Source organism: Cebus imitator, unplaced genomic scaffold, assembly GCF_001604975.1.
Source record: "Cebus imitator isolate Cc_AM_T3 unplaced genomic scaffold, Cebus_imitator-1.0 Scaffold228, whole genome shotgun sequence".
In the NCBI taxonomy this organism is placed as follows: Eukaryota; Metazoa; Chordata; class Mammalia; order Primates; family Cebidae; genus Cebus; species Cebus imitator.
Genome location: NW_016107543.1, coordinates 146,824 through 167,011, shown reverse-complemented (window position 1 = coordinate 167,011; position 20,188 = coordinate 146,824). Strand labels below are relative to the sequence as shown.

At 50.5% G+C, this 20,188-nt stretch overlaps 1 protein-coding gene and 1 long non-coding RNA gene across 2 annotated transcripts in view; one reads left to right on the top strand and one right to left on the bottom strand.

Moving 5' to 3' along the window:
- Window positions 1-20,188, bottom strand: part of HOXB3 (homeobox B3) — a 26,409-nt gene extending 6,221 nt beyond the window's left edge. Inside the window, exons 1-2 of the mRNA XM_017497012.2 lie at window positions 18,575-20,188; window positions 479-566 (exon numbers count right to left, since the gene is read on the bottom strand). The gene's annotated coding sequence lies outside the window, so the exon portion shown is untranslated. The remainder of the gene's footprint in view (window positions 1-478; window positions 567-18,574) is intronic.
- Window positions 1,909-3,880, top strand: LOC119466780. The gene is made up of 3 exons (XR_005195245.1): window positions 1,909-2,312; window positions 2,406-2,484; window positions 3,081-3,880. It is a non-coding gene; the product is annotated as an uncharacterized LOC119466780 (long non-coding RNA).

The following is a 20,188-nucleotide window of genomic DNA, read 5'->3' as shown; positions in this document are numbered from 1 at the left end:
AAGGGAGGTGAGCCCCCCCAAGAATCCCATCTTTCCAGGCACACCCCAGGGAGAGCCAGGAGAGTAACAATAGCTGGGGAAGCCCCGAGAGAGAGGATAGGCCATCTTCCAGGACTTAAAAAAATTAATGGAAGGAAGAAAAATAAAAGAACAAGAAAGAAGGAGAGTGAAGGTTGAGACTTTCTTAGCAACCGGGGAGAAAATTCATCCCTGGATCTGGCTGCTGAAAGAAAAGAGAGGAGAAAAGAGGAGAGAAGCAGGGAGAGGCAGACAGGGAGAGAGAGGGAGAGAGAGAGAGAGAGAGAGAGAGAGAGAGGGAGGGAGGGAGGGAGGGAGGGAGAGAGAGAGTCGCTGCGTGGAAGGAAGCTTAAAGCTTGTGAACTCTTCTTGAACCGAGATTGGAGTCATATGGGCCATAAATCATTGAGACATACTCTCCGCCATTCACAAACTGATAGCCTATTTCAGTCCAGCTTACCTTAGCCACCGACGAGGGGAGAACAGGCAGACATAATATATATTCACATCGAGCCCCAGCGCGAGCGGCAGGCGAGAAATCTCCCCTCCTTGAAGGCAAAGGAAAAAAAGACCACTGTTTAAAGCTGCGTCGCCCCCCCCCAAAGCCACCCCGGCTGGGGAGCCGGAGGGGCAGACCGGCCAGAGGAGCTGCGCGGCGTCCGCTTCAATTCACTCGGCTTAGGAGCAGGGGTGTGCAGGAGGAAGGGGGTGGGGGAGCGGGGAAAAAAAATAGAAGACCGAAAGGTGCCGGAGGCTCAGCTCGCCAGAATCCAGCTCCCGGCTCCAGCAGGGCTAAGCCGCCACAGTGTGGTTGCCCTATAAGACTGGTACGCCCTACTCTCCGTAACAATGGCCTCTGCTTTTGCACAGGGAAAAAAAAAACCACACAGACACACACACACACACTCACTCACTCACACACAAGCTCACACACCCCCCCACCTCTCCCCCTTTAGCAAGCTTAGATGCCTGATAAGGAGGGAAGGTGATGGTGGTGATGGGGAAGGGGGGGAAATTTTAAAATACCCCCCTCCCCAAAAGAAGAGTGAGAAGGAAAGAAGGGAGGGTTTCTTTTTTAAAATACAGGTAAAAAATTTAAATCTAGACTGGGGGGACAGGGAGGAAGAAGTGAGCAAAGGCAAGGAAGGGCGGTGAAGTTCACAGCTCCCCCCATACCCCACTAGTAAACCAGTATGCTAATTTGAAAAGTAGCATTTGGAGGCTGAGTCCAAGGCAGGCCTGGCCCGGGGGGTGAGGGGGTGGGGGTGCCGGGTGCCCCTCTGCGCTCATTCGCAATTGGAACGCCAGGACTTTTTTAGAAAGTAGTTTAGCTCCTCAGGGACTGGTGGCTGGGTCTCCAACACTCGCACTCTGACTCCCTCCTTCTGAGTCTCCAGCCCTAGCTTCTTCCCTCCACTACACCCTCTCTGTTCCTCCCCAAATCTCCCCCTAATCTCCAGGCCCAGTCTCTAACCCAGGGAGAGGGAAAGACCAGACCTTTTTTAAAAAAACACCCCGCCCCACTGTTCTTTTTGAGAACAGACAACAAGCGGTGAGTGATTTTTAAAACCCAGAACATCTTGCAGGGGGAGGATGGTTGAGAAAAGGGTGACAAAAGGAGGACCCTGTGTTTTAGCTTGAGCTCCAGACTGGCTGGCAGTAGAGGGGCTGAAAGAACTTCACGGAGAAGTTTCTCTTATGATCCTCGCCTCTGGATAGGCAGAAGGCGTTAAGAGGTGATAAGGACATTTGTACTTCTAAGAAGAGAAGAACTAGCAGGGTGGCTTAATTTTAAATGCCCTGGCAGAGTAGATGGAAGATGGTTATTATTATGATTCAGAACAACCCTGTTTGTTTCTCTCTGCCCTGCAAGATTTATGACTCTTGGCACAAGTGAGGAAGGCCACAAAAGCTAAAGTTTTCTTAGGGTGTGTTTGAGCAGGGCAGGAAAAGGCAAGGAGGAGGCCTGTAGGAGGAAGACAGGAGCCAAAAATGTAGGTGTCTGCAGATTTGGGACAGGGGGTGGGGAATAGTCACTCCAGGAGGAAGGAAAAGACAAAAAGAGCACCAGGACATTTCCCAAAGCAGTAGTGTTTGCAACTCTGCCTAACTGCTGACTCGGAGCTAGGGGATGAAATGGAAAGCAGACTCTTGTCTCTAAAAGCAGCTTGGAAAACTGGTTCTCTAAACTTTGTAAAAGGCACTACCCTGTGATTTCCTGGTTAGAATACTTGGCTTTTGCCTTCTCCCATCTGGATGCACCAGGAGAGGGAATGGGACTGGGGAAATCAAAGGTGAGAGATGATTTCCAGCTATTGTGTCCCCTCCAGGATAGGATGGCGGTGTCAGGCAAAGCTTCCCTCATTCCTCTCACTCCCCACTCACAGGTTCTACTTTGGGATGAGAAAGGGAGTGGCCTCTGGCCTCCGGCCCCCACTTCTTCCAGGCAAGGCTAAGTCAGGCCAGGTGAGTTGGAGCAGCCAGTTTCTGGGGGCTCTGATAAACTGGGGGTACCTGTGGCCTTCTTGCCCTCCAGCAACAGGAGCCACATGCACAGCCTCAGAATGTAATGTCCTGAGGACCCCACCTCCTGCCTAGAAAGTTGGTGGCTGGGGGAAGCACGGGTTGGGGAAGGTGGGAGGTGGGGATGGAGGGTGGAAGCTATTTTTCTGTTTTTATTAGTAGTATCAAGAAAAGAAAATGTCCAAGCCAGACCTAGACTTGGGGCCAGCCCGGACCTCCAAAGAGATCTGTTAGGGCTGCCTGAGTATGTAACTGCAAAAAGTCTGTCCTGAGATCTCTACACTCTGGTTAGAGACCTACAGGGTCAGACCCAAATAACTTTGAGCCTGGTGGGTCGGGGACTTGGGCTAGGGAAGCTTCCAGAGGCTTTAAAGGAACCAGCACCTTTGGGATTTTTTCTCTCACTCCCCAGAATAAAATAAAAGCCAAGAATGTACCTCACATCCTCTGCTGTCCTAGCTGTTAATATCATTGGGTTAGAGAAGGTCGCTGTAAAACTGAGAGAAGAGGAGAATCTGATCGCTTTTGGGACTGCACAGCTTTGCCTCTAGGAACAATACGAGAGCCCAGAAGGTGCCCAGCAAGCCTCGGGCCGGCTGCAGGAGAAGCGGACATGGGGCTGAGCTGGAGGTGGAGGAGTGTTCCAGAGACAACAGCAGACCCCTCCCCTCCTCAAGCCTCCTCAACCCTTTGTGGTCCCTCTGGCTACAGAAGGCAGTGGGGCATAATGGGGTGGGAGTGAAAAGAAGGACCGAGAAGCAAGAAAACGAACCTGGAGAAAATCTCAGAGGATATGCACCCCCAAATGCGGTAGGAGATGGAGTGGGGGCTTCTTAATTCTGGAGTACAGAGCCCATTTGGAATGCTTGGGAGGCAATTAGATCCCAGTTTGGTTTCTTTCTTGCCTTTTTTCTTCCTCTTTCGGAGGTCTCTGGCAAGCAAGCAAGCTGCCCCCTGATTAGGGCTGGAAGGCTGGAAGATGGAGGGTATGACAGGCACCCCTGAGGGGCCCAGGTTTGACTGAGGTATTGCGGCTGGCCAGGGGCTTTTCAAACTTCAGGGAACAAAGGCTGGTAGTGAGGAGTTTGGGCAGGGAACTTGGGGTGGGAGACACCAGAGCAGTCTGAGGGAAGACTTTGGGGTCTGGGAAAAGAGAAGCGGGAGAAGGGCTTATCATCACTGACAGTGAAGTCGTGATTTAGGAGCGAACTGGAGATACAGAAGAAGGAACAATTTCTTCTTGGATTCGGGAGGGAAACCTGGGAAACTGTGTGTGTGTACCCACATGTGTGGGGGGTGTATGTGTGTGTGTAAGAGAGAGAGAAAGGAGGAGAAAGAAAAATTGAAAGAGGAAAATTGAGTAAGAGACAGAGATACTAACATAAACTAATAAAGTCAAAAAATAGTAATACGGATAGAGATTAGAGAGAATGTCCCTCTTCACAGACATCCTTTCCTCTTCTATTCCGTTTCTTCGGAGCCAGAGCACTTGCCCTGGCACCTCTCTTCCCCACCCCACTGGGTACCCAGTATCAGGGGACCGGAGCACTTTAACCCCCCTTGAGCAACCAAGGGCTGCCCACCCGTCTAGATTCCATGGGATCACGCCTGTTTCTCTCCTCCAAAAATGCATCAACTGGCAAACAAAAATTCTCTCAATAAGAGCAAACTGGCTGGCTCTTTTAAAACCGATTTCTGATCTTAGACTTGGGGCAGTCAAAGATCCTCTCTCTGGCTCAATCAACACAAAATTTGCCTGGTCCACCGGCTGGCTGGGGAGCTGGGATCTGGGAGCCTGAAGCGAGGTATTTGGCGATGTGCTTCTTCCTGGCCCTGTCTGGGTTCCCTGTCCCACACTGTTTTCCAGCTTCACTGCCCAACTTTGTAGCCCCGGCAGAGTGGCGTTAACTTCACACAATCACCCCAATCTCCATCTTCCCTTAAGTATTAATAAAGATTTCAAAGCTGGGGGTTGTAAAGTGGGAATTGCTAATGAAGAAGGCTCTTGGCATTCGGATCCCCATTCCCAGTTCTCCAATAAACCAGAGAGGGAGGGAACAAAGAGGCACCGGGAAGGGAGACGAGAAGGCCCGCTTAGACCCTGCTCAGCAATAGTGGGGATCAAAAGAAGAAAAAGGTCGCTGCAGTGGAAGAAGAAAAATCCAAGCTGTACTTTTTCCCCATCCCAAGTGTGGGGGCACTGCCCTCTCCCCAGCAGAGCCCGTGAAGGGGTGGCAGGACAAAAAGGGCAGCCACAAGGGTCTGCAAAGTCCACTCAATGACATGGAGGCCGCCTTAACATGCTAATGAGGGGACGGCGGTGCTGCCAGTAAAGTGGAGAGCCTCAGGCAGGTGGGCTCTTTGGTGGCGATAGATCCCTATCTGAATCAGGGCTCCTGCCTCATCTAGCAGCTCAGCCTTAGCCTGGCAAACCCCACCCCCAGTAAGTGTTGAGACAAAGGTGGGTAGAGCAGAGAAGGCAGAGGAAGGGAGGCTGCGAATCCTGGGCAGCTTAGGGGCTGCAGGGGGTGCTGGGAAAGGGAGGGAGAAACAGGAAAAGAGGAATGGGCCCAGTCCCCGAAGCTGAGCAGGCCTCTCCTGACAGATTGGATGTTTCTCTCCCAGTGACCTCTGTTTAGCAGACAATAACTCACTGGATTAATGACCAATCAGCGAAAGGTCTTCCGAATTGTCTCCAAATATAAAACTCCAAAGTCAGAATGGGACAGGGCCAGAGTCTGGGCCTGCCAGCCCTTTTGTTTTTTTCTCCTCAAAATAGGGTTTGGGGCTAGGCTTTAGGAACTGGATTATCTGCACAGAGCCTGAGATTTCCCATCCCATCTCCTTCTTCTCTCCTCTACCAGAATTCATATTCCAAGCCACACTTCCCAAGGCAGCCTGGAAACCTCCCCTCCCCTGCTAGCCTCCTCACATTCCTGACCCTACAAGAAATTTTCTTGCTCACGATCATGATCATGCAACTGAGAAGCCACCACTCCTTTGGAATTGGGAGAGGAGCTGGAAAATAAAAGCAAATATAGAGTGGGGGTCTTCCCCCTTGCAGAACTTCTGTCCTGGCTGCTCCAGAGGAGATCCGGCAGAGTGCTGTGCCTCCTGTGTGTGCCTCCTCCCAAGAAGCAAGGGCCCAAAGGCCCAGGGTTGGGGTGAGGCTGAGAAGGGGGGCACCTGCTGTCACAGAATCCAAATTCTGAAACCACTGCTCAGTCCCTGGGCTGGGGTAGGGGGCACCTTAAAAACCACACTCTGTTGGGAGGCCGAGGTGGTCGGATCGGATCGTCTTCGGGAGTTGAAGACCAACCTGACCAACATGGAGAAACCCTGTCTCTACTAAAAATACAAAATTAGCTGGGTGTGGTGGCATATGCCTGTAATCCCAGCTACTGGGGAGGCTGAAGCAGGAGAATTGCTTGAACCCAGGAGGCGGAGGTTGAGGGTTGGAGTAAGCAGAAATCGCGCCATTGCACTCCAGTCTGGGCAACAAGAATGAAACTTCATCTCAAAAAAAGAAAAAGAAGAAAAAAAAAAAAAAAGCACTTTGAATAATGATACCCTAAGCCCAGTGCCTGGCAGGGAAAGGGTCTTGTTGCTCAGTGAGGCCTAGCTCTTATTTCCTTAGCCCCTCTCCAAATGCCAATCTCAACCCAACCCAGCTAGCTAGCCCCTCTCCACTGCCTTCTAGTTCCACTGCTCTCCTCAGGGCTACTACTCAGCAAGAATAAGGGCATCTTCAGAAGGAGGAATAGTCCAGATTCCAGTGGATTTCCTAGAGCCAGACTGAGTAAGCATCCACTGCTCTAGGTATATGCAAACTCTGAATACTGCAAATAAACATGCAGTAACTTCTATACCCAGCTGCCCACAGAGCACCAGGACACACAAGGGACTGCCTCCCACGCACTGTCCTGCAGAGGATGGCTACACATAGAGGTGCCCAATTTTAGAACAGGGGAGAAATCAGGGATTGTCTAGTCCAACTTGTTACGGATAAGGAAACTGAGGCCCAGAGCAAGGAGGTGATTTGGCTAGAACCATACTTGGGATAGGCTTGGGAGTCAGAAGTCTTGAATTTTAGAAGTTCCAGCTTGGCTGTGTGACATGAAGCAGAGCACTCCTTGGGCCTCAGTGTCCCCTTCTGTAAAGCCCGGGCATGTGTATGGAGGGAAGGGGTTTAGCTAAATGATATTTAAGGTCTCTTTCTGGATTGAATGTTAGTGATTCTCCATGTGCTGATATAAAAGTGAGTGACAATAAGAAGTAATAAACTGAGTTCTGATAATAACGGCACCATCGTGACCAGATTTGGAGTATGGTCACTGGGTTTACTGCTCTTCTGTATGTAGGGTGGGTTGTTTTCTATCCTCATCACCAAACCCAAAGTGCTATTTTTAGACACTGCAACTTGAGCAGTAAATAATTAATTTGTATAATTAAAGGAGGAAGCTTTCAACCTGGCAATTTTTAACCAGGCATCAATGCACCCATTGTACCAGCCGAGCCTTCTCACCCGACCCCCACCCCCTGCCCACACCACACCTACCACCCTCCCCAGTTGCCTCCCCCTCAGTTGGAGACCAGCATTCCCCAGATGGCCAGCAGGGTCCACAGGGCTAGACTGTGTCCCTCACAAAAAAGTTCCACGCCTTGCTCTGCTTCCCCATAGAAATAGGTCTGTCAGCAGCTGCACCTCAAGCCTGCTTTCCCTACCCCCAAAGCTGTACTGGGCTCCAGGTCTCTGCTCTGTGCTCTTGGGAAACATGTAATCTACCTCCCTAGCTCAAGATGCCCCAACAATGCAGCGAGTTTGCATTTCAAGAAACTCCCATTAATATCAATTTACTTCACTGAAACCTCGGGTTCTTCATCAAGTTGATGATTTATGATAAAATCAATTAAATTACGGCCACTTAGGGCCCAGCCGCTTCCTCTCAGATTTCATTGGTGCGGGGCCCAAGTGTCTGGTGGAAAAATGCAAGTTTAGCTGGAGGCGAGGAAAGATAATTCTGCGGCTGAGAAAATTTAATGCAAAACAATTTCCAGGCAAAGCTGGGCGTCTGGACAGAAATGCAAGAGCTACTAGTTGGCCTGCGGAAATTGCTATCTAGGGTCAAAATGTTTTTCTCCCCACCCCCATCATCCTGCATGGCTCCCTCACTCTGTTTGTCTTTGTATTCACTTGCTCCCCACACCCAAGCAGAGATTTGGGGGGAATTTGAGCAGTAATGGTGGGACACAAGGCTGCCAAGGCCCAGCCTCAAACCACGGATCTTCCCGATCTTCCCTTTCATCCTAAGCCTTTCCTCCTTTTGCCCTCCCTTCCTCACCCAACCATGCTCACTAATTCATTGGCTTTCTATCGCAAAGTAAAAAATTCAAAGTGAAGATGAGGCTGGGTAGGCAGAAGGCACAGGAGGCACACTGGAAAGGGCAAAGGGGCAGGGTCCAGGAGGCCAGGCCAAGTGGGCTCTACTGCATATGGCTGTGGGAAGGAAAAAGCAGGAAAGAACACTACTTCATGGACAGGACCAGGAAAAGTGTGTCTAGTGTTACTACATCCCAGAGTTCCAGAACCAGAGAACATAGGTCTCTCTCCTGGCTCCCAATCCCACAGCTCACACAGTGGTTCTGCAAACTCGTCCCAAAAGCTCCAGCTGTAGAACATGCAGCTCCCAATGTGCAGATGCACTCACACAATACACAAACATACCTACACATGTGCCTGCTTACACGCTCCCTTTGCACACACCCATCACACCGTCCGCCTGCAAAGGGACAGTTCCCACTATCCTCCCTTGTCTGGGAAAATAAATCCCAGTGCATCCGGCTGGCATCGCCTCCCGCTCCAAGGACAGGAGCTTCTCTGGCCTCTGCTGTTTGGTTTTTGGTTTCCAGAGCAGGCAGGAGTAAACACAACTTCTCTGAAGCCATAAATCACCCCCTTTCCTACCTTCTGGGCTTAACACTCAGCCTCAGTGCAATCCCTTGTAGTTTTGGCTTCAAATAACCCGCTAGGTGCTAAAGGGCTGGGCCATGGTGGCAGCTGGGTTGTGGAAGCTGACCCAGCCAACACCCCTTAACCCCACTGCCCCTAGCAGATGCCCCTCACATTTCCCTCAATACCCACAGCTCCCAACTACCCTGGAAAACCCTCCAGAGCCTCAACATCCTTCCTGAGCAGAGAGCTCTCCCATCACCTAACCCGATCCTGTCCACATGCGTACCCAAACAGCTCCACATTCCTCCACTCTCGTCCTCCACCCCAGGTCCCTCTACCCACTCGAAAGCCCCACCCTGCTTCTCAAAGTTGCTCTCATCTTTGTTTTCCATTCGGATCCCGGCCTGTCCCGGGAGAGAGGCCTGGGGGCGAGGGTCTCAGCCACCCACCTCTACACGTCCGCCAGGCCCCAAGTGCCCAACCTCCGCACCCCACACTTACCTGCGCGGTCTTCCGCTAGGGCTCTGGCAGCTGCAGGCGACCGGTCGCGGAGTGCGCACGGGGGCCGACTGCCAGGCCCCGGACCCTCGGCCCCGGCTGGGGCTCCACTGCGGCCGGCCGCATCCTGGTCACTCAACCCCCAGCAGGCCCCTGGGGGAGAGGCCCGGATGCGCTCACCCCCACCCTGCCCACGCCCCCGCCCCCGCCCCCGGCTTTGTTCGGCCTCCGGGGCCCCAGGAGCGCGCGGATCTGGCACTCCGGCGTGGCCGGCGCCCCTTTCCTGAGAGGTTCCCACTACGCCCGGGCCGCGCAAAGCTGTGGAAATCCCGGGCTCGTCTGGCACCGAACTGGGCTCGGGCTTTGAGAACAGGCCAAGTTGCCAGGCGAGAGGAGCAGCGACTGACAGGGGCACGGCGAGGCGCGGGGAGCGCTGGGGGCGCCATGGCGGAAGGCGGGCACACCGGCGGCTCTTCAATGTCACCAGCGAAATGGGTTCCATATGTCCGACCCAGCGGAGAAGGGAGGGGAAGGGAGAGTTCTGGGCAGGACGGGAGCGCTGGGACAGGGAGGGGGGCAATGGAAGCAGCAGAGCAATGGGGAGGGGGCAATGGAGAGGATCAGAGGGGCCAGAAAGGTTTGCAACTCCTCTTTTCCCTCAAGTTTTCTAAAGCTGCCTAGGCTGCTAGGAGCTTTCTTTCCCTTTTTCCTTTTCTTGTTCTTTCCTGTAAGATGGGGAGGAAGGAGATTAGTAGGGGAAGCATCCGCTTGTTAAGGCCGGGAGTTTGAGGGAGGATATGTGGATTGGAGGTGAAAGTTCTTAAGCGGCAAGATCAACAATTTCCCCAGGTCTCCAGAGAAAGAAGAGACCAAACTCACAAGGGGGAAGAAAAGCCAAGAAACGATTCCAGGGTCCAGGTGTGAAAGACTGGTCCTAATTCCTCCCACCCCCATGATGACATTCTGTTTGGGAGGTCCCAATGGTTAAATTACTGAGGCTGGTGATGGTGGTGGATGCTGAAGTGTCCTGGACATCTTGGCCATTCCCTGGCACTTCAGCTCCTGCCACAGATGTCTCACACCTGATTTAGCACCCCCAAGGGCTACTCTAGAAGGAGTTGCTTCTGAGATGGCCTGGGCTTTGGGCAGCTTCCTGTAAAGAAGGCCACTAGGGAGCAGGGAGCCTGGAGGAGTTTCTCTCTGTGCCTGCTCCCCAAGGGGTTTGGGCTCTTTTTCTGTGTTTGGGTCTCTCTGTCTTTTCTGACCATCTCTGTTGTCTCGGTTCCTTTCTCACAGCCCCTTTGTCTTTTTCACATGCTGCCCCTCTCAGGGTCTTCAGTGAATTTGAATTGAGCCTTGCAAAGGATTTAGGAGTGTCTCAAGTCACTTCTGGGGTCACTCATTAGGCTGCATCTCTCCTTCCCTTTCCTCTGTGGGAGAACCACCCTCTGTCCAGAGAAATTCTCTTCTAGAGAGAAGGGGAAAAAGGGGGTGGTTTCCTTCCCACTTCCCTTCTTCTCACTTAACTCTGTGTGTGCCTCTCTTTGTGAGTTGTGGGGCTCCTTCCTCCAGGACAGCCTCCCTTCCCCTCTGACTGGCCTTTGTTTCCACTCTCCCAGTCATCCCCTCCTTGGGCTCAGCCTTGACTCCCCACCCCAGAAAGGGATCCTGCCCCTTGCTTTCTCTCTGGGTCCCCCTCTTCTTCCTCTCACTCTTCATCTTTCTATCCAATTCCTCTGGTCACTAAAGCGTTAGCAGCCTGGCTTCTTTAAGGCACAGAGATAAACACTGAAATTATACGGAGAGGATACCAGCAGAGAGTTAGAGGAGAAGACAGAGTCACCAGCTTTTCTGGAGCTCTGCCCCCAAATGCTTTCTACCTCAACTCCTGAACAACACAAAAGCAAATCAGTGGAGGGTGCAGGACTGGTAAGACAGGGTGCTTCATAGCTAAATGAACCAAATGTATATATAAACAACAACAAAGTCCTTTCAAACTTGCTGATTTGGGGTAGGTCTAAAATGCCTGGATGGAAGGCACCAGGCATCACATAGGGGATTTACCAGATAATGGTGGCAAGGGATGGTCCCCTTGCTTTGTCTCCTGGGGAAGAGTCTGTGCGTGTTGGGGAAAGGGAGGGGGAGGGGGTATCAGTGTCACCTCCCCTCCTCTGGGCCAGAGGAGACAAAGACCTGAAGGGGGCTGAAAGAATAAAGAGGAAAAGCTGGTGGTGGTGCTTGGGGTGGGGGTGGAGGGGTCGGTCAGACCGTCACAGGCAAAAGTAGCAGCAGGAGGGGAGATGGAAAAGGGCTAGGGAGGAAGAGTTGCAAACGCAGGGGGCTAGGGGCCTGTGGGACTGGCTCTCCATACTAGTTATGGGCTGGCCCAAAGAGCAGATCCTTCTCTTCCCCATCTTGCAAAGCATGCTGAATTCAGAAGCTAATACAAATGATTCTACCCTCTTCCTTCTCTTTCATGTCCCTCCTCCTCCCCATGGAAGAGGTGATCCTTCCCTGCTCTCTCAAAGGCTCCAAGACTTTGGCCTAATTCTGGAGCACCAGTCTGGGGGAGAACTCACCCTCTTCACAGTTACACCACCCCACACTTTCCAGGTGAGGGAGAAGTAGAAATGCTTACCTCCCACATTGAGTGTGTGTGGGATTCTCCAACACTCAAAGAGTGGGTGGGGAATGGGACCGAAAGGTTTGGAACCCCTATGCCCCAGGTCTCTTTGCTGCCTCTGTCAGCCCTTCCCACCTCCTCACAATGTCCAGTGCTGTCAGAGCTGCCCCGAATCCAGACTTTCCCTGGTTCCTTTTATCCAGGTGAGACAGTGCTCATACCCATCCCAGCCTTGGGTCTTGGCCTTCTCCTTCTCTTTCTCCCCAAACCCTTTTCAACCGAGACTCCCGAATTGGGAGACTTCACCCACCACCCACTGAGAATCAATTCCTTGTTAACTTAGATGAGACTCGGTGTCCACTTGGAGCAGAGTGTGGGAGCAAGTTCCTGGATGCTGCAAGGACTGGGGCCTAAGCTGCCACTCCATGTAGCGGATGCCATGAATAATTAACACCTGGGCGCGGCATTGCTCTAACTTCCCTGTTCAAAGGTTTACACTAGCAGGCAGAGTTAAATATCACAGATAATCGTGGCTATAAAGTCAATTGGCCTGGCTCCAGTCAGGCAATGAGCGGCCGGCCAGCAGCCTAGACTAGAGTTGGCGAAGGCTCTGGTCCTCTGCACCTCATTCATCACAACTTTGGGGCACAGTGCAGAAACATCCCCCGAAGCCACCTCTAGCTTTGCTCTTGACCAGCAGCCTCTTCCCTAGTGGGAAGGAACCTCCACATGAAACTGTAGGGGAAAGTTACCAGCTCTTCCCCTCCCTCTCCAATCTGTACCCCGTTTACTCCCTTTTGGATGAGGACTTAGGTAAAGGAACACACCTGATGTCCTCTAACACTCTCTAACTTTCTAAGACCACCTGCTTTCTAGAACATTTATTTTCTAGAAAAACTTAGGAGAACTTCTCCCCACTTTAGCCCCAAAGACAAGAGTCCCTCACTGTTGAGGAAACTTTTCTTTGTTTCAGGAGGTCAAAGGAAGGCTCCTGGGGTGTGAATTCATTTCCTTGTTTTGTTAGCCAGGAGGGTGGGGAGCCAAAGCTTTCAGCTTCTCTCCCCGCCCTTCACCCTCTGCTTGCCTCCATTGTCTCCCCCAATTTGGGTAACTCCTTTTCCACCTTCGATCACCCCCCAGACACATCAGTCCTATAAACTAAGCTTTAATAATGTAACGGAACCCCTCACATCCCTTTCCAGTCGCACAGAACTTCGATTTGGTCTCCATTGATTACAAAAATCTTTGCCTTCAACTCCAGTAATTTCTTCCTCCACTTCTACCTTTTTTACTCTAAGGCTCCTTCTGCCTTCAGAGTTGGGTTTGTTCACCCAGGGCTGGAGTTGGAGAAGCCAAACTCCTGGAGGGGAACTGCTAAAAAATGAAGCTCTGTCTGCTGCTGCAGGAATGTTGGCTCTATCAGGCTCACAAATATAATTTTTATATTAGGCAGTGGTCTTTGACTGGGTTTATATGCCAACAAGGCATTTCTGGTTTACCAAATTTATACAAATCTTGCTTTAATTGATAATCACAGATGCTGTAATTTAAGACCTCCAGCTATAGACCTTTCATATTAACTGCTGATATATTACTGTAAATCGTCTGAAATAACCAACTCCTGGGAGCAGAGCAGAGAGGGAGGAAGTATCTCCGAGAGTGACTCTCTCCCAGCCAGCCGCAGAAACAGCCCAGCTTCCACATCATTTTCAGTGAGAAATGATTTATCGAAGACATGGCCATAAACAACACAACTCGCTCACAAACACACGCAGACGTGCGCACACACACGCGTGCGCGCTCGCACACACACACACACACACAATGGCTGGCATGCCGGTCGAGAAGCTGACACCCATATTGCTATAAATCAAGAAAAGGTTGGAGGAGAGAGAGAGAGTGAGAGAGAGAGGGAGAGAGAGAGAAGAAGAATATTCCTAAAATCTCTATGCAATGCCTCAACGGGTATAAACACACAGAACACCATGTGAAGAGAAATGGCAGGAAATGAAGATGGCTATTTGTCACATTTTACGACAATAACATTAATAACAAACAATAAATTTACATGGACATATAAGACGCGGTAGGTAGTGAGAAATCCCTTCTACTTACAATACCCCAGCCCGCGGTGTGGCTCCGGCTGCGGGGCTGTTTTATTGCTGCCTCCCTTTCTTTTTCTCTCTCTCTCCCTCTCTCTCTCTCCCCCTCTCTCTTTTTTTTTCTCGGGGTACAGGCTTGTTTTTCAAAGGACAGTTGAATTGCACGTCAGAAACAGGGAGACCGAGCCTGCGATTTTCCTGACGAATACATATCTATTCTGCAACCTCGGCATTAATTATTTAATGAATCACGTGACCAGGAGGGGGAAGGGGGTCTTTCGATTTCAGGCTCAAAGGACCACTATGACCTTCCCCTTCAGGAGGAGAAATTTTCCTGCAAAATAAGTTCCCCCCGCAACCCACCAATGGAACAGTAGTGAAGTCTCCTTCTGTCTCCCACACTTACATTCATACCTACTACATCTGCAGCTCCCTAACCCCCCTGGACACACACTTACCCACAGCCCACCTCTCCTCTCTCCCTTCTTCTCCTGCTTCTGCTTAGTTCGTGGAGGTGCAGAAATAGTCTGCAGGGGCGTCTGGGGGGTGGGGGTGGGGTGGGCGCAGAGCCCTTCTCCAAGCCCCTGGATTTCTCAGCTTCCAGTTCTTCTCTCTGCATCCTTTAGGATTAAGATTCCCTCCCTAACTCCATTTTCTCCCCACTCCCGGGGATATTTTTTTGAGTGGGACCCACTCCCATGGACAAAATTTCTGAAGGAGCCAGTTTGAAAAGAAACACTTCATAAGTCCATGGTATAAGTGGATAAAGAGTGGGACTTCTGGCTTTATTCTCGTTTTGATCTTTTCTGGTGCCCTCTGAAGGGGCAAAAAAAGGGACAGGATGAAGAGATTACTCTGGAGCTTCCAGAGTTGAGAATAATTGCAAGGGGGACTTTTTTCCCCGTTGTACTGTCACTGCTATAGGAAACCAAATGCAACTGACTGTTTGAAAATAGATTCTAGAGACAAAAACTGGGACTAAGGTTTCTACACAAAAGAATCGGACCGTCAGCCTCTTTCCACCTATGTCACACCCTGTCTCATTTCCCCCACTTCCCAAACACACCAGTGAAGACAGCTAGAGGTTTGAACAGGAGAGGAGGGAAGAAGAAAAAAAGCTTTGAAGTCAGCCTGGCAGCCCCAGGATCCCTATTTCCCAGGTGTTAGCACCCCAAGCTTCCAATCAACAGACAATGGAGGCTGATCAATGGGAAAAAGATGCGGGGTGGCTGTGCCTGTTAAAGGGTTAAATACTAGGGACTATCTATCCCCTAGGCCTAAAGAGAGAGACACACACAGACCTCTTCACCTCAAATATAAACAAAATAAAACAACCCCTGCCAAACTTGACCAGTTACAAGCAACTAGAATCTGAGTTCTCGGCCGGGGCATGGGGTGGGGGTGGGGATGCAAAGGGAAGCAGAAAAGACATTCCTAAAGAAGCCCCAGCCTTTTCTGTCCTCAGCAGCTCTTGAGGCAGCCAGGACCACAGCCTCCGGGGCAGGCAGGGAATCCGGGAAGAATTAGCTTTAGGGTAGGGGAGCAGGGGACTGAGGGACCTCCACTGGCTTGTTTGGAGGGGTCTAAACCAAAAGCAACTCAATGGAGAAAAGACTGGGGACCCAGTTGTCTTAATAAACCTTAAAGAAACCGTCACCGTAATGTCGGCCTCGGAGGAGGTTCCAGCTACAGTGGCGGCTGCACGGCCTCTGCCCCAGCCAAACGCACTGGAATCTGCTCTGGCCTCATGGGGTCGGGGCGCCGGCTGGGCCCAGACTCTGTAGGGGAGGTGGTCAGCTTTGATTGTCCAGATACAAAACACAGACTGGTATTGAATCCAGCCTGGTCCTGATGTGGGCCCCTGCTCCCGGCTCCAGCGAGGGCAACTCCCTGAAAGGTTCTGGCCACAAACCCATTAAAAAATGGTGCTCCAAAGAAAAACACTCTGCTAAAGTCTAAAATAAAAATAGGAGGCAGAGAGAGAGAGGGGAGAGAGAAATGCTGGACAGGGGAAGACAGCAATCTCTAAAACGGAGAAATAATTTTTAAGGACAAGAAAAAGAACAGCAAAATGACACAAAGGCATGCCAGCAGGTTCTGTTAAAATGACCACGCTCTTTTTGGATCCTGGGAATGTCCACGTTCAAATAAACAAGCGCCTGAGCGCGAGCCGAGCACTTTCATGCTGCCGATGAAGCGAACGTTTAGACTGTGAGAAAGGCGAGATTGATTTACGAATCTGAACGCGCCAGTTTTATGGCTGATCACAAATCCGTCAGCGCTCAACTCACGCTGGGAAACTTCCCAACTCCGTTTTCCAACCAGACCCCCTTCCCAGCCGCCGCTTCCCAGGGAGACCCACCGCCAGCGCTGGGGCTGCCTCCGAGGGCTCTGGCAGGACTAGGCAACCCCCTCTGCTCAGGATAGGCCGGTGGAAGTAGGAGGGAGAACAGGGAGGGCTGAGGGAACTGGGAAGAAAAGAGGGAAAGAAGTCAAAAGACTGGGAGGACTGGAGTGGCACTAGAATTGTCTGTAATGAGGGAAATGGGAGATCTGGCAGTTTTAGCCTGTGAGGCTGAAACTCCTTAGTGAACCCCAGCCTTCCCTGTCTATGGTCCCTCTCCTTTTCCCTTTGGTGGGTCCTCATCCTCACATTGCAGAGAGCAGTTTGTAAAGTCCCAGGCAACTAGGTCTTTGTCACTTGGGCCCATAGAGGGCTCACAACTGGCTATCTGCCCTTATAGGTAATGAATGTACATCTCCCTGAGCCCCAAATATGTTTAGTCCAGGATCAGCCTAGCTTGCTTTCTGCTCATCCTCTTTCTTTCCTGAGGCCATCAGCCCCTCCACTTATGCCACCCAGGGACAAAGGAGAAAATATTAACCACTCCAGTTATTTCTTGCCTGAGATAGAGTTCCCAAATTTCAAGAAACAATTAATAAAATGCAAACCAACAACCCACATAGCCCAGCAAGGTTCTGTCTCTCCTAGTCTCAACTGAAGCGGAACATCTCATCCTCCCAATCAGCGTCTATCTGTGTCTGTCTCTCTTTCATTTTGTCTCTGTCTCTCCCTAAGAGGGTGGCTCCTCATGTGGATTTTTAAGATACAGCAAACAGAATACAGTTTTGGAAAGGCTCTATATACCAGGCAATCCTCCATCTATTTCTTAAAAGTTTCTGAAAACTTTGGCTAACTTGGGAGAGCAGGCCCTGGAAAGTGCTTAGAACAGTCTGCACGGATCCTCTTCCCATTTCCCCTGCTCCTCTGGTGGGTGAGGCACTCCAAGGGCTCTTCTGGTTATTGAGGAGATTAGGAATTAGGGGAAAGAGGTAAAGGCAATTATAGAAATATCTTCCTAAACAAAGGAACTTCAGAAAATGGGTTAAGAGGCTGTGGATTTGGATGTCAGCCCTCAGAGAGATGACAGCCCCCAAAGCAATGTTTAAGGGGGAAGCCCTTTCTCTCCTCGCAGCTCTGGAGTTTATTTCTCTGGCCCTCTGAAGCCTTGTGGATTGAGCCCCTCTAACCTCTCATATCTTCTCCCTTTGTCTTTCTTCCCTCAGTTTCCTCCAAGTGAAACGGTAAAGAGATGAACTGGAACTGGGAGTGGTGGGGGGAGGATGGCTGGAGCCTGGACTACTGAAGATGCTCTGTACAGAGAGAGAGATTAGCACCCTGCTTCCCTCCCCCGACTGCACCCTTGGGCTAAAAACCTTTATGCCTTTTCCCCCAGTGGACAGTAATAGAAAAATAATCCAAAAGTTCCAAAATCACAAAGATGGGCTTGGAGCCTAGAGGGGGATGGATTAGATAGGACACAGGACAGGCCAAGGACCCTCCCTGCAGAGGTGTGACTCTCCCTCCTAGGCAGGAGGCAAGAACTAACACAATGTCCAGTCTCAGCGAGGTCAAGGGGCTTCTGAGGTCATTTTGTGGTTCTAAAACTGAGCTAATCGCCTAGAAAACGTGGCCTCTCCATGAACTCTCTCTCCTGCCAGCCCCCCGCCTCCAAACCCTGAGTGAGGCCTCAGGGAAAAAGGACCAGCACATTCAGGTCGGCTGTAGAGCCCAGTGACTCCTTCAGCCTAAGAAACAGGGCTGCAGAGGTGAGAGAACAGAGACTCCAAAGTAGGAGAGCAAAGGGAAACCAAACCGAACCAACATCGCTCCTTCAGGAAGAAAGCTGCTGGGATAGAGCAGAAGAGAAGTATTTCTGCATCAGTACACCTCGCCTTCGAACTGAGCAGTTTCCTGCTCCAGAGAGTAGCACATATTTGTCTAGAATCCCAAGCTAGACACAAGAAGAAGAAGAAAAAAAAACATATCTACTTATACCCGCTCCAAAGCTGGAACATTCCATCCAAGCGCTGGATTCGATTTTTCCGGGAGGCAGCAGTGACAACGTCTCACCGGTAAACAGGCATAGGGGACACCAGTCCCCAGTGTAGACAAGCAGAGTCACAGGAACACCCTGACCACATATGCACCTCACTAGACTCACCCATGCACACATGCTGGGGCTCGCTGTGCCTGCATGCATTTTCCAAAACCAGAAAAGTACCTCTGGACTGCCTCACAAAGCAACCCTCTTCTCTAAGGTTTTTCATGGGCCCTGACACCTCAGCCTCAACCAGTTCAAACACTCTCCAGGTGTCGAGGCCCCTCTCTCTCCCTCTGACCCAAGCATCAGTCATCATAAAAGGGAGCAAACCTGCCGAAGCATCCACCATAAAAACCCAGCCAAGAGAGTTAAAAAGGAAAAAGGAGGAGGCGAGAGAGTAGTTCTTCTTTCACTTGTGAAAAGAGCTCATAAAACGATCAAAAAGCGCCAGCCCAGGCCGGGGCTTTGTTACCTTTGCGCCTCTCGCCTCCTCTCGCCCGAACTCCGCCGATCCCATTCATGACGAAGGCCTTCTTCCAAACTGAGAGAAAAAAGTTTTCAACTTTATGGTTCCAAATTTTTTCCCCCTCGCAGATCCGGGAGAGACGGCTAACACTTTTTTCCCCCAACAGCCGGTCTGAGGAGGTTTGCTGTTGAATAATAACAAAGGAGAGAGGATACGTATTTAAAGAAAAGAAGTGATTAATGGTTTTCTGTATAATTCTCACATTTTTCTTAGCTCTTGTCTACACAGAATGGCTGTGAACTTTAAGCTCCATAGAAATCTTTTTTTCTTTGTTTTAAATTCTATTCATACCTTCCAAGGAGCAGCTTTGATTTGGCTCTTTAGAGACATTCCTTAGGGGGCATATGCTTTTTAAGAACTATTTTCCCCCTCAACTCAGGGCCGAGGCATCCCCTGGCAGCTAAACCATCACACCGCGATCCGACCAAATAAAGCTCTCCCCTCTCATCCTCCAGGTCCACAGCGATTTTTCACGACTCTCCCAGCAGCATTGAAATGGACAGTTCAGCAGCCCTTTCTCGGCTGGGGACAACGATCTGTCCGTTCCCCCTGCCCTACCCAGCCTCCAACTACCAGAGCTGCAAAAGGGAAGAATGCAAAATAAATAACAAGAAAACATTTGGGTGGGATTGGTTCTTTTTATTTTCTGAAAGGAGATGGGACAGAAAAAACGACTTTTAATTGTATATGCTCTCCTGAGCCCCGAGCTTTTTGGAGATGGGGTGGCTGCACCCTGGATAACCAATGGACCAAAGACCCTGAGACTGGAGCCCGCAGACCTTAGAACTTCTAAGCAGTGCTGCACAAAAGCAAATCCGAGCCTGACAGAGCTTCTGAGGGTCACCTGTACCCCTTTCCCCTACCCCCACTCCATTCTAGGGGTGACCGGGACCTCAGAGACAGAAAGCTATTTGGTCCCCAGTCATACTTTCGATACTTTCTATGAGAAAGAAAATGAAAATTAATACAGGAGCAAGGCTTCACAAAAGAGGCCATTTGTCTTCTTGATTATCTATTTGCTTGTCAGAGTTTGAGCTATGGCACCGGCTACCTCCTTTGTAATATAAAAATACTCTGAAAACCTGCAAACACCCAGAAACATCTGTGCAAAAAATTAGACTCATTAAAGCCTTAAACACCTTAGAGGAAAGCAATACCTTCTTATGCTGTGAGGAAAGAGGCCGGCCTCATGGAATCCTCTCTTGGAACTTTAATAACCAAAGAGCCGTCTGTCTAGAAGGAGACAGCTTAACCGCATTTTATTTGCTTATGACAAATAAATCACGATATGAAAGGCTTTGCCGTGCTTAAGCCTCTTGTGTCCTACAATGAAACATTTTCCCCCATTAGGGACTGGAATCAGCCCTCCCAGCCCTTTCAATCCATTTTTGGACTGAAGGGAAAATATTAAAAGCCCCAAAACAAAACACACCCTACCCTAAAAGGATAACAAATGAGCTACCACAATTTGGAGTCCTCTGAGATAAAAATTCCCATCAGACTCTTTGGAAAAAAATCTTCAACCACATACAACGTGAGGCTGAACCCACTAGGGTGCTT